Source organism: Loxodonta africana, chromosome 4, assembly GCF_030014295.1.
Source record: "Loxodonta africana isolate mLoxAfr1 chromosome 4, mLoxAfr1.hap2, whole genome shotgun sequence".
Lineage (NCBI taxonomy): Eukaryota > Metazoa > Chordata > Mammalia > Proboscidea > Elephantidae > Loxodonta > Loxodonta africana.
In genome coordinates this window covers 29,066,384-29,078,465 of record NC_087345.1, presented here as the reverse complement: position 1 = coordinate 29,078,465, position 12,082 = coordinate 29,066,384, and positions in this window count along the sequence as shown.

Below are 12,082 nucleotides of genomic sequence, written 5' to 3'. Positions count from 1 at the left end.
ATCAAATCAATTCTTGACAGGGCCTCTGAATTCAGGTGGGATATACTCAAGGTCCTACTTTGGCTGTCATGAACTAGTTTCAATTTTCTTCTACTGATTTTGCATGTGAGCAACTGATAGTCTGTTCTGCAGGTGGCCCCTGGCATTGTTCTGATATTGAGCTTCTCCACCGTATTTTCCCACAAATGTAGCCGATTTGGTCAGTTAATACGACCATCATTTAAATTTACGCACCAATCATTAAGGCCCCAGATGAAGAAATTCAAGATTTTTACCACCTTCTGCAAGCTGAAATGGATCGAACATGCAATCAGGTTGCAATGATAATTGGTGACTGGAATGCAAAACTTGGAAACAAAGAAGAAGGATCAGTACTTAGAAAATATGTCCTTGGTGATAGAAATGATGCCAGAGATCCCATGATAGAATTTTGCAAGACCAACTACTTCTTCATTGCAAATACCTTTTTACACCACCATAAAGGGCAACTATCAACAACAATGTGTCTGTCAGTTTGTCATACTGTGGGGGCTTGCGTGTTGCTGGTGCTGGAAGCTATGCCTCCAGTATTCAGATACCAGCAGGGTCACCCATGTAGGACAGATTTCAGCTGAGCTTCCAGACTAAGACAGACTAGGAAGAAGGACTTGGCAGTCTACTTCTGAAAAGCATTAGCCAGTGAAAACCTTATGAATAGCAGCAGAACATTCTCTGATATAGTGCTGTAAGATGAGCCCCCCAGGATGGAAAGCACTCAAAAGATGACTGGGAAAGAGCTGCCTCCTCAAAGTAGAGCTCACCTTAATGACGTGGATGGAGTAAAGCTTTCGGGACCTTCATTTGTTGATGTGGTGTGACTCAAAATGAGAAGAAACAGCTGCAAACATCCATTAGTAATCAGAACCTGGAATGTATGAAGTATGAATCTAGGAAAACTGGAAATAGTAAAAAATGAAATGGAACGCATAAACATAGATATCCTAGGTATTAGTGAGCTGAAATGGACTGGTATTGGCCATTTTGAATCGGACAATCATATAGTCTACTATGCTGAGAATGACAACTTGAAGAGGAATGGTGTTGCATTCATCATCAAAAAGAACGTTTCAAGATCTATCCTAAAGTACAACGCTATCAGTGATAGGATAATATCCATATGCCTACAAGGAAGACCAGTTAATATGGCTATTATTCAAATTTACGCACCAACAACTAGGACCAAAGATGAAGAAACATAAGATTTTTATCTGCTGCAGTCCGAAATTGATCGGACATGCAGTCAAGATGCATTGATAATTACTGGTGATTGGAATGCGAAAGTTGAAAACAAAGAAGAAGGATCAGTAGTCGGAAAACGTGGACTTGGTGATAGAAACAATGATGGAGATCGAATTATAGAATTTTGCAAGACCAACCACTTCTTCATTGCAAATACTTTCTTTCACCAACATAAACGGTGACTGTACACGTTTTATACACATGGACCTCGCCAGATGAAACACACAGAAATCAAATTGACTACATCTGTGGAAAGAGACGATGGAAAAGCTCAATATCATCAGTCAGAACAAGGCCAGGGGCCGACTGTGGAACAGACCATCAATTGCTCATATGCAAGTTCAAGCTGAAACTGAAGAAAATCAGAGCAAATCCACGAGAACCAAAAAATGACCTTGAGTACATCCCACCTGAATTTAGAGACCATCTTAAGAATAGATTTGATATATTGAACACTAATGACTGAAGACCAGATGAGTTGTGGAATGACATCAAAGACATCATACATGAAGAAAGCAAGAAGTCATTGAAAAGTCAGGAAAGAAATAAAAGACCAAGATGGATGTCAGAGGAGACTCTGAAACTTGCTCTGAATGTGAAGCAGCTAAAGCAAAAAGAATTGAAGAAGTAAAAGAACTGAACAGAAGATTTCAAAGAGCGTCTCGAGAAGACAAAGTAAAGTATTATAATGACATGTGCAAAGAGCTGGAGATAGAAAACCAAAAGGGAAGAAGACACCCAGCGTTTCTCAAGCTGAAAGAACTGAAGAAAAAAATGCAAGCCCCGAGTGAAGGATTCTATGTGGAAAATATTTAACAATGCAGGAAGCATCAGAAGAAGATGGAAGGAATACACAGAGTCATTATACCAAGAAGAATTAGTCAATGTTCAACCATTTCAAGAGGTGGCACATGATCAGGAACTGATGGTACTGAAGGAAGAAGTCCAAGCTGCTCTGAAGGCATTGGTGAAAAACAAGACTAGAGGAACTGATGGAATATCAATTGAGATGTTTCAAAAAACAGATGCAGCACTGGAGGTACTCACTCGTCTATGCCAAGAAATATGGAAGACAGCTTCCTAGCCAACTGACTGGAGAGATCCATATTTATGCCTATTCCCAAGAAACGTGATCCAGCTGAATGCAGAAATTATAGAACAATATCATTAATATCACATGCAAGCAAAATTCTGCTGAAGATCATTCAAAAATGGCTGCAGCAGAAATTCGGGCTGGTTTCAGAAGAGAATGTGGAACCAGGGATATCATTGCTGATGTCAGACGGATCTTGGCTGAAATTAGAGAATACCAGAAAGATGTTTACTTGTGTTTTACTGACTATGCAAAGACATTCAACTATGTGACTCATAACAAATTATTGATAACATTGCAAAGAGTGGGAATTCCAGAACACTTAACTGTGCTCATGATGAACCTGCACATAGATCAAGAGGTAGTTGTTCAAACAGAACAAGGAGATACTGCCTGGTTTAAAGTCAGGAAAGGTGTGTGTCAGGGTTGTATCCTTTCACCATACTTATTCAATCTGTATGCTGAGCAACTAATCTTAGAAGCTGGACTGTATGAAGAAGAACAGGACATCAGAATTGGAGGAAACTCATTAACAACCTGCGTTATACAGATGACACAACCTTGCTTGCTGAAAGTGAAGAGCGTTTGAAGTACTTACTGATGAAGATCAAAGATCACAGCCTTCAGTATGGATTACACCTTAACATAAAACAAAAATCCTCACAACTGGACCAATAAGCAACATCATTATAAACGGGGAAAAGATTGAAGTTGTCAAGGATTTCATTTTACTTGGACCTACAATCAACACCCACAGAAGCAGCAGTCAAGAAATCAGAAGACACATCGTGTTGGGCAAATCTGCCGTGAAAGACCTTTTTAAAGTGTTGAAAAGCAAAGATGTCACCTTGAAGACTAAGTTGTGCCTGACCCAAGCCATGGTATTTTCAATCACATCATATGCATGCGAAAGCTGGACAATGAACAAGGAGGATCAAAGAAAGATTGATGCCTTTAAATTGCGGTTTTTGCAGAGAATATTGAATATACCATGGACTACAGAAGAACAAACAAATCTGTCTTGGAAGAAGTACAACCAGGATGAGCCTTAGAAGCAAGGATGGCGAGACTAGGTCTTACATACTTTGGACATTTAATCAGGAAGGATCAGTCACTGGAGAAGGATGTCATACTTAGTAAAGTACAGGGTCAGCAAAGAAGAGGAAGACCCCCAACAAGATGGATCAACACAGTGGCTGCAACAATGGGCTGAAGCATAAGAACGATTACGAGCATGGCGCAGGACCAGGCAGTGTTTTGTCCTGTAGTACATAGGGTTGCTATGAGTCAGAGCCGACTCAGTGGCATCTAACAACAACAATAACAGTCAGTTTGATTGCTGTGTATTCCATCCGGTGAGGTCACCATCTATGTTGTTGTAAAAAGACATTTCCGATGAATAAGTCATTGGCCTTGCAAAATTCTATCATGCAATCTCCTGCATTGTTTGTATCGCCAATGCCATATTTTCCAAATACTGATCCCTCTTGGTTTCCAGCCTTCGCATTCCAATCACCAGTAGTAACTGTTAGTGCATCTCGATAGCATGTTTGATCAATTTCAGACTGCAAAAGTTGGTAAAAATCAAAACACTTAATAGACAATAGATACATGGAAACTTTGGTGAAGGGTAAGACAATACACAATACTGGGAAAGGCAGCACGACCTGTACAAAGCAAGGTCACAGAAGCTCCACAGATACATCTAAACTCCCTAAGGGACTGAACTGCTGGGCTGAGGGCTGTGGGGACCATAATCTTGGGGAATATGTAGCTCAATTGACATAACATAGTTTACAAAGAAGATGTTTTAAATTCTACTTTGGTGAGTAGCGTCTGAGGTCTTAAAAGCCTGTGAGCGGCCATCTAGGATACTCCACTGGTCTCACCTCTTTGGGAGTAAGGAATAATGAAGAAAACTAAAGATACAAGGGAATGATTATCCCAAAGGACTAATGGACCACATCTACCATGGCCTCCGCCAGACTGAGTCCAGAACAACGAGATGGTGCCCGGCTACCACCGCTGACTGCTCTGACAGGGATCATAGAAGAGAGTCCCGGACAGAGCTGGAGAGAAATGTAGAACAAAATTCTAACTCAAAAAGAAGGGCAAGACTTGCTGGCCTGACAGAGACTGGAGAAACCCTGAGAGTATGGCCCTTTCCCCTCAGTAATGAAGTCATTCCTGAGGTTTGCCCTTCAGCCAAAGACTGAACAGACCCATGGAACAAAACAAGACTGAAGGGGCCCACTAGCCCTACGGCAGGGACTGGAAGGTGATGGTGGGGTAGGGGTTGGGATGGGGACAGGAAAGCTAGTAATAGGGAACCCAGGGTTGAGAAGGGAGAGTGTTGACATGTCATGAGGTTGTTAACCCATGTTGTAGAACGATGTGTGTACTGTTTGATGAGAAACTGGTATGTTCAGTAAACCTTCATCTAAAATACAATTTAAAAAAATTTTTTTTAAAGTTTGTAAAAATCTTCGATTTCTTCATCTTTAGCATCCTTATAGGCATTTGACTCTTATCCTATCACTGACAACATTGTACTTCAGGATAGGTCTTGGAATCTTTTTGACAATGGATATGAATCTGTTCCCCTTCAACTTGTCATTCCCAGAATAGTATACCACATGATTTTCCAATTCAAAATGGCCAATACCAGTCCACTTCAGCTTGTTCATGCCTAGGATATTGATCTGCAAGCATTCCATTTCATTTTTGACAACTTTCAATTTTCCTAGATCCAAACGTCATACAGTCCATGTTCCGGTTATTAGTGGATGTTTGTAGCTGTTTCTTTTCATTTTGAGTTTTGCCACATCAGCAAATGAAGGTCTTGAAAGCTTTACTCCATCCACGTCATTAAGGTCAACTCTACTTTGAGGAGGCAGCTCTTCCCCAGTTGTAATTTGAGTGCCTTCCAATCTGAGAGGCTCATCTGCCAGTACTATGTCAGATAGTGTTCTGCTGCTATCCATAAGGTTTTCACTGGCAAATTTCTCCTAGATCTCTGAGTCCTTCTTTCTAGTCTGTCTTAGTCTGGAAGCTCGGCTGAAACCTGGCCACCATGGGTGACCCTGCTGGTATTTGAAATACCTGTAGCATAGCTTCTAGCATCACAGCAACATGCAAGCCACCACAGTATGATAAACTGACAGATAAGTGGTAGTCTTTTCCAATACACCCTGGTTAATATAACCAAATCATTGTTGTTTTAAATCTAGTCACCTTGGGAAACAATACACAATGCAATGTTGCCATCTTTTAGAACATTTTTAGAAGCATCTTCCTAACCAACTTCAAGAAACACTCAAAATATGCACCCTAAGCTTGACGGTCATTGGCTACACCATGCAAACCAAATAGATGGAATTAACAGAACTGCAAAAGCGATTAACTTTGTTCCAAGATGAGGTGAGGTTTTTGTGATTTTCCATCAATGTCTTAGACTGGGTTCTCTAGAGGAGCAAAACCAGTGATGCATGTATATAAATACATAGAGAGAGATTTATTTCAAGGAAATGGCTCGCACAGTTGTGGAGGCCAATAAGTCCCAAATTTGTGGGTTAGGCATCAGGCCGGAGGCTTCTCCTGACTCACATGGTTGCAGGGGTCGAGGAACCCAAAATTGGCAGGGCATGAAGAAGGCCACTGGCTCATGGGGTTGCAGGAGCTGCTGAATCCCAAAATCTGAAGGTCAGACGGTAGGCTTCTGCCTTATGTCCCAAGAACCAGAGGTCAGAGCAGGACGAGTTGGATGCAGGATCAAGAGAAGGCAAGCTTTGCCAGCTCATCCATATATATTGAATGCAGGCCATACCCCCCAAGGAAACCCCCCTTTCAACTGACTGGCTGCTCACATCAGATTGCAAAATGGAGGATGATTACATAATATCTGCCAGACCACTGAGATTCGTGGCCTAACCAAATTGATATATAACCTTAACCATCACACCTTCTTTAGAAGAAGTTGATATTAATGCTATATGTACAAGACAAAGATAGTAGCAGTAGTACAAGGCACTTGTACAATTCTGAGGTCTTTTCAAGCATGATGACAGATAAAAAACCATTTATCATTCAACAGCTCTCTCTTATGACATTTGTTTTGATGACAATTATGGCCAACATTACTTAAAAAAAAGCCAGTGCCGTTGAGTCGATTCCAACTCGCTTAGTATCTACAATATGTCACAACAACATTATGAGACAGAGATCATTATTATTCCCATTCTACAGACAAAGAAACTAAGGGACCAGAAGGGTAAATAACATCACACAACTAGTAAATGACAGAATTAAGATTTGAATCAGGTACTCAGGCTCTAGAACAAGGACAGTAATCCCCAAACAAAAAAACCTCAGTAGCAGGAGGTAAATGAGGTAAACCCTACAAGTGAAGGATAAGATTCTGTTTTTATTTTAAATTTTGGTATTTTGTTCATCATGCATTTTTTGCATTGACTTTTAAGAGAACTATTGTATTAAAATATTATTTATCTTGATTACTGATTTTTTGGCTTCTCCTTAAGTTTTACATCCAAGCATGTGCCTTGCTGACCTGACCCTAGTCCTGGCCCTGCCCTGAAACTCCATGTCTTTAAAAAGTATGTTCTGTTGTAGCGAAAGTTACCTTAATATTTTTTTCTCTTTTTATATTCTAACAGAAAACCTCAAGGTAGTCAGGAACTTTTCAAGTCATTTCTTCTGGAGCACTTATTCTTAATTGTCTTCCAAATTTCTTGGCATAGACAAGGGAGTGCTTCCAGTGTTGCATGATGTGATCCGACATGATCAACCAATCAGTTGTAAAATGAGTTTCCTAGGGGGTACAGCCCGTAACCAGTGTATATGTGGATGTTTTGGCAAAGCTCTCTGGCTCCTTCTGGATCCAGCACCTAGCTTGTCATCTCTGACCTCTGGTTCTTGGGACTTGAGCCAGCAGCCTACCGTCTGACCTGCTAATCTTGGATTCATCAGCCCCTGAGTTTGACCTACTAATCTTGGATTCATCAGCCCCTGAACCTATGTGAGTCAGGAGAAACCTCCAGCTTGACACCTGACCCATGGGACTGCATAAGCCATTTCCTTGAGATAAATCTCTTTCTCTCTCTTTCTCTCTCTCGATGTATATATATGCTTCACTGCTTTTGCTTCTCTAGAGAACCCAGCCTAAGACATTTGGTGGATTGCTTGAACTAGGCAGTCTGAAAGTGTGACCAAAGTCAAAATCCTGAAGCCTTTGTTTGCCCAATCTTCGATAAAAGCGGTAAAACGTATGATTAAAAACAGAAGAGGAAAAGTTGCAGAGCTGGTAGTAAACAAAGGCAGATACAAAAATTGAAATATATTTTTAATTGATTTAGGGGAAATATATACAGGCATAGAAAAAGGATTAAAGGAAATAATACCTCAAATTTAAGGTCTCTAAGTGGTGTAAATGGTTTGTATTTCACTGCTACCTTAAAAGTTGGTGGTTTGAGCCCAAGACACAAACCATTCCCAAACCCAACTCTTCAGACAGGGGTTGGACTGGACTATGGGATAGAAAATGATACTGGTGAAGAATGAGCCTCTTGAATCAAGTAGACACATGAGACTATGTTGGCATCTCCTGTCTGAAGGGGAGATGAGAGGGTAGAGAGGGTCAGAAGCTGACGGAATGGACACAACAAGAGAGAGTGGAGGGAAGGAGTGTGCTGTTTCATTAGGGAGAGAGCAATTAGGAGTATATAGCAAGGTGTTTATAAATTTTTGTATGAGAGTCCAACTTGATTTGTAAACTTTCTCTTACAGCACAATAAAAAAAAAAAAATGTTGGTGGTTTGAACCCTCCCAGCAGTATGGCAGAAGAAAAGGCCTATTGATCTGATTCTGTTAAGATAACAGCCAAGAAAACCATATGCTAGCTCTCAGGAGGTGAAGTGCTGGAGTCCAAGATACTTATTCTGTTCTCAGTCATGGGAAGAGGACCCTAGCCTTGGCTGATCCTGGAATAAGGACATGGATTTGGAGCTGCCAAGAAATCTTTCACTTCAGTGTGTGCACACCTACCAGTAGAACCTCTAGGGACTATAAGATGCACAGTTGTCCAAAGTAACAGAGCAAGAGTGCAAAAAGCCCCCTTCACACCTAAATCCTTTCAATTCTGGCCCAGAACACTCTCCCCACTGCAAATTCATGTGCAAAAACACATGCCCCTTGGGCAAAAGTTTTGCAATCTGGGAAAAAGTGAGATTAAGAAAATAGGTCCTTTTGTCAAAGGTAAAAAGATTAGAAAGTGACACGGAGGAGAAAAATTCAGGAGGGGCAGGGAATAAGAACGTAAGAATGCTATGGAGGAACAGGAAAAGGCACAAACTCTAGGTCCTGGGAGAGGAGCTAAAAGTGGGGATGGGGAGAACAAGGCCTGAGGGAGATACTCCAGTAATGTGAGGACCCTGAAGAAAGCACCTGGAAGGAAGAGGAGTAGGCAGGAGGACCACCTATCCCCTCAAACAGTCAGGAGGATGAGATGTTGACCCCAGATCCTGAAACGGGAGCCTGGGGAGTGGATTCTGGATCTAAGCGCCTATGGCGACCCCACTGCTGCAGAAAAAATGAGGAGGCAAAATCCAGCATTCCAGGACTCAGGACACTGCGAGGGCAAGGGCTGCAGGTGCCCTGAGGGTTGCTCAGGTGCACGTTGGGAACTTGGGTGTCACTGTGGGTGTGAGGGTTGGGGCACACAGTGTCCATATCAAGGGAACTGCAACAAAGTGGCCACCAGGCCTAGGCCAGGGATGCCAAGTGTCTTAGTCATCTAGTGCTGCTGTAACAGAAATACCACAAGTAGATGGCTTTAACAAAGAAAAATTTATTCTCTCATAGTCTAGGAGGCTAAAAGTCCAAATTCAGGGTGCCATTTCCAGGCAAAAGCTTTCTCTCTGTGTCGGCTCTGGGGAAGGTCCTTGTCATCAATCCTCTCTGGTTGAGGAGCTTCTCAGTGCAGGGACCCAGGGTCCAAAGGATGTGCTATTTTCCTAGCTATTGTTTCTTGGTAGTATGAGGTTCCCATGTCTCTCTTTTATATTTCAAAAGAGATTGACTTAAAACAAAACCTAATCTTGTAGATTGTGTCCTTTCTCATTAGCATAACTGCCATTAATCCTACCTCATCAACATTATGGAGAGAGGATTTACAACACATAGGAAAATCACATCAGATGACATAAAGGTGGACAATCACACAATACTGGGAATCTTGGCCAAGCCAAGTTGACACATTTTTGGGGAATGCAATTGAACCCATGACACAAGGTCACTGAGAGACTATGCAATCTGGGTACAAGTATGATGTTGTGATGTTGAACTTTGCCAGTAGAGGAAGCTGGAGAGCTACTTCTGGAAGAAGGTTCTTCTTCCTGATTCTAGTGTGTGTTCTTTTGTTTTTCTTCCTCTTGTATTATGGAGGGTTAAAAAAAAACACAGCTGCCATCAAGTACATTCTGATTTACTGTCAGATTAGAACTGTGGTCCATAGGATTTTCTATAGCTAAAATTTTGGAAGTCCATCACCAGGCCTTTTTTCTGAGGCACCTCTGCATTAACCCAAACCTCCAACCTTTCAGTTATAAGCCAAGCACTTGATCATTTTCATAACCCAGAGACACCCATGCTGGGTTAATTCCTGAGTATGTGAAGAGCAGCCTTCTTCCAGCAATAGCTCTCCAGCTCCCTCTAATGCCCAAGCTCAACATCACAACATCATACTTGGTATAAAGGAGAAACACTTAGAGTACAAGTCCTTCATTGCAGAGCAGGTTCATAAGGGTGAATGTACAGCCAAGAGACAATCATTGATAAGTGGCATATCCCTGAAGTTAGGGTTCCAGATGTGATTTGTTGTTGCTGTTGTTAGGTGCCATTGAAGCGAATCTGACTCATAGTCACCCTATGTACAACAGAATGAAACACTACTTCTAAGCCATCCTCACAATTGTTATGGTTGAGCCCACTGTTGCAGTCACTGTGTCAATCCATCTCATTGACGGTCTTCCTCTTTTTCACTAACCCTCCACAATACCAAACATGATGTCCTGTTCCAGGGACTAGTCCCTCCTGATAACATGTTTAAAGTATGTGAGACGAAGTTTCTCCATCCTTGCTTCTAAGGAACATTCTGGCTGTACTTTTCCCAGACAGATTTGTCTGTTTTTCTAGCAGTCCATGGTATATTCGATATTCTTCGCCAACACCATAATCCAAAGGCATCAATTCTTTTTCAGTCTTCTTTATTCATTGTCCAGCTTTCACATGCATATGAGGTGATTGAAAACACCATGGCTTGCTTGGGTCAGGCGCACCTTAGTCCTTCAAGTGACATCTTTGCTTTTTACCACTTTAAAGAAGTCTTTTGCAGCAGATTTGCCCAATGCATTGCATCATTTGATTTCTTGACTGCTGCTTCCATGGGCGTTGATTGTAGAGCCAAATAAAATGAAACTGTTGACAACTTCAATCTTTTCTCTGTTTATCATAATGTTGCTTATCGGACTAGTCGTGAGGATTTTTGTTTCCTTTATGTTGGGGTGTAATCAACATGGAAGGCTGTTGTCTTTGATGTTCATCAGTAAGTGCTTCAAGTCCTCTTCACTTTCAGCAAGAAAGGTTGTGTCATCTGCATAACGCAGGTTGTTAATGAGTTTCCTCCAATACTGATGCTGCATTCTTCTTCATATAGTCCAGCTTCTCGTGTTATTTGCTCAGCATACAGACTGAGTAAGTATGGTGAAAGGATACGACCCTGACACACACCTTCCCTGACATTTAACCAGGCAGTATCCCCTTGTTCTGTTTGAACAATTGCCTCTTTTTCTGTGTACAGATTCCTCATGAGCACAATCAAGTGTTCTGGAATTCCCACTCTTTGCAATGTTACCTACAATTTGTTATGATTCATACAGTCAAATGTCTTTGCGTAATCAATAAAACACAGGTAAACATCTTTCTGGTATTCTCTGCTTTCAGCCAAGATCCATCTGATGCTATGATAAATGGAGAAAAGATTGAAGTTGTCAAGGATTTCATTTTGCTTGGATCCAAAATCAACAACCATGGAAGCCGCAATCAAGAAATCAGACGAAGCATTGCATTGGGCAAAGAGATCTCTTTAAAGTGTTAAAAAAGTAAAGATGTTACTTTAAGGACTAAAGTGCCTGACTCAATCACTTCATAATGAATACAGAAGACCGTAGAAGAATTGACACCTTTGAATTATGGTGTTGGCGAAGAATACTGAATGTAGCATGGACTGCCAGAAGAATGAACAAATCTGTTTTGGAAGACGTACTGCCAGAAAGCTCATTAGAAGCAACGATGGTGAGACTGCATCTCATGTACCTTGGACATGTTATCAGGAGGGACCAGTCCCTTGAGAAGGGCATCATTCATGGTAAAACAGAGGGTTAGCGAAAAACAGGAAAACTTTAACAAAATTAATTGACACAATGGTCGCAAAAATAGGCTCCAACATAGCAACGATTGTGAGGATGGCACAGGACTGGACAGTGTTTCGTTCTGTTGTATATAGGGTTGCTGTGAGTCAACGGCATCTAAGAACAATATCCCTTGTTCCACGTCCTTTTCTGAATATGGCTTGAATTTCTGGCAGTTCGCTGTTGATGAATAATGTTGAATAATGTTCAGCAAAATTTTACTTGTGTG